The sequence below is a fragment of the Capricornis sumatraensis genome, chromosome 14 (genome assembly GCF_032405125.1).
Source record: "Capricornis sumatraensis isolate serow.1 chromosome 14, serow.2, whole genome shotgun sequence".
In the NCBI taxonomy this organism is placed as follows: Eukaryota; Metazoa; Chordata; class Mammalia; order Artiodactyla; family Bovidae; genus Capricornis; species Capricornis sumatraensis.
Window position 1 is genome coordinate 51,943,851 of NC_091082.1, and position 2,312 is coordinate 51,946,162.

A 2,312-nucleotide genomic window follows, 5' to 3' on the forward strand; every position below is an offset into this window, starting at 1 on the left:
GTGACAGCACCTGTTTCCAGGGGTGCTCTGGGGTTGGGTTTCTGGCCTTGAAGTCTGCTCTGCCCTGCTCTCTGTTCCCCTCTGATTTCATTCAGGGAGAATCAGCAGTGACTTGAGAGGCAGAGAGGCCTGATCTGCAGAGGGACAGTCTGGGGTCAGGTGGGGTGTAGGGGGCAGTGATCATATCCTTCAGTCTCCCCTTCTGACATCAGGCTCACACCTTGCCCCAGCTTTTCCAGAATGTTGGTCCCACCTTATCTGCCAACAACAGATGCAACCAGCCTCCAGACAAAAGGTGCTGAAGTACTTGACAGAAAGAGCCCGTGACATCAAAAGGTTTTTGTAGCACTCACTTTGGCAGCAAATACTAAGATTGGAACAACACAAAGATTAGCATGGCCCCTGCGTGAGGATGACACCCAAACGGTGAAGTGCTCCATATTTGGGGGGTTGTTTGTAAAGATGTAGATGGGCCTAGAATCAGTCATACAGAGTGAAGTAAGTCAGAAAAAGTAGTATCGGGTATTTAAGCATGGATATGCAATCCAGAAAACTGGTACAGATAAACCTATTCCCAGGGCAGGAATAGAGATGTGGATGTACAGAGCGGACATGTAGACACAGCAGGTGAAGGAGAGGGTGGGATGAATTGGGACGTTAGGATTGACATATGCACACCACCATGTGTAAACTAAATAGCTAGTGTGAACCTGCTACAAAGCACAGGAAGCTCAACTCAGTGCTCTGTGATGACCTAGAGGGGTGGGGTGGAGGTCATAGAGGGTTAGATGTGTATATATATATTTGTATATACACATATAGCTGGGCTTCCCAGGTGGCACAGTAGTAAAGAATCCACCTACCAATGCAGGAGACTCAAGAGACTTGAGTTCCAGTCCCTGGGTCAGGAAGATCCCCTGGAGAAGGAAATGGCAACCCACTGCAGTATTCTTACCTGGAAAAGCCCATGGACAGAGGAGCCTAGCAGGCTCCATGGTGTTGCAGAGTCAGACATGATTGAACGACTAAGCAAGCACACACACACATATAGCTGATTCATTTCACTGTACAGCAGAAGCTAACAAAATACTGTAAAGCAATTATACTTCAATAAAAAAATATATAGCTGGACTTCCCCGGTGGTCCAGTGGTTAAGAATCTGCCTGACAATGCAGGGGACATGGGTCTGATGCCACATGCAACTAAGCCTGTGTGCTACAACTACTGAGCCAGAGCTCTAGAGCCTGTGAGCAATAACTTCTGAAGCCCAGGTGCCCTAGGGCCCATGGTCTGCAACAAGACAAGCCACCACAGTGGTGCTTGGGCTCAAGCACCACAACTAGAGAGTGGCCCCCATTTGTCACAACTAGAGAAAGCCCATGGGCAGCAATGCAGACCCAGCTCAACCAAAAATAAATTAACTAAAAATTTAAAAATTGTAATAATAAATTTTAAAAATCTGGCTAAATAGAAAAAAATTAAAAAATAAAAGACCCTTGTCTCTGACTAGCTCCTCCATAAGATCTAGCACTGGAGGACTCTGAATCCTGGAGCAGAAATAGAGATAATGGCTGAAAGAGCAGAGGCTTGACCCTCACTTGTCTGGCTTTCCTGGTGGCTCAGACGGTAAAGAGTCTGCCTGCAATGAAGGAGACCCAAGTTTGATTCCTGGGTTGGGAAGATCCCTTGGAGAAGGAAATGGCAACCCACTCCAGTATTCTTGCCTAGAAAATCCCATGGATGGAGGAACCTGGCAGGCTACAGTCCATGGGGTCAAAAAGAGTCAGACATGACTGAGTGACTTCACTTTTCTCTGGCCTCAGGTGAGGCTGTGTACTGGGGGCTCGCAGTTTGGGGTGCGGCCCCTCCTGTTGAAAGAAGGCCATTTGCTCAGCTTAATCCACTGATTAACATAGGATTCATGTCTCCATTCTCATGTCACTTCAAGTGACCTTGGAATACAGAGACTTAGTAATTAACCACTGACCCCAAGTGTTGGAATCCAAAATGAAATGCTCCTGCCCTTGTGGGTGTCCTTTGTCTTAACTGCACCTGCCAAAAAAGGGCAACCGACTCTGTATTCACCAAGCTTACTGCCCATTCATACAAGGGGCCAGGGCGCTCTTCAAGGTTGTTGGCACATGAGATTTGGAACAAAATCCCCTGATAAACTGCACATAAACTAGGGGTGACATGTCATCAGACAGCTCTTGAGATCTTGGGGTGTAACTTTTGCCAGAAATGATGCGGGGACTTCACTGGCTGTCCAGTGGTGAAGACTCCATGCTTCCCATGCAGGGGGCATGGATTTG

The 2,312-nt window shown here is 47.4% G+C and overlaps 1 non-coding gene across 1 annotated transcript; it reads left to right on the plus strand.

Moving 5' to 3' along the window:
• The first annotated feature begins 342 nt into the window (after positions 1–342).
• On the plus strand, positions 343–446 carry LOC138090942 (U6 spliceosomal RNA). Its single transcript, XR_011145910.1, has one exon. It is a non-coding gene; the product is annotated as a U6 spliceosomal RNA (small nuclear RNA).
• The last annotated feature ends 1,866 nt before the right edge of the window (positions 447–2,312 follow it).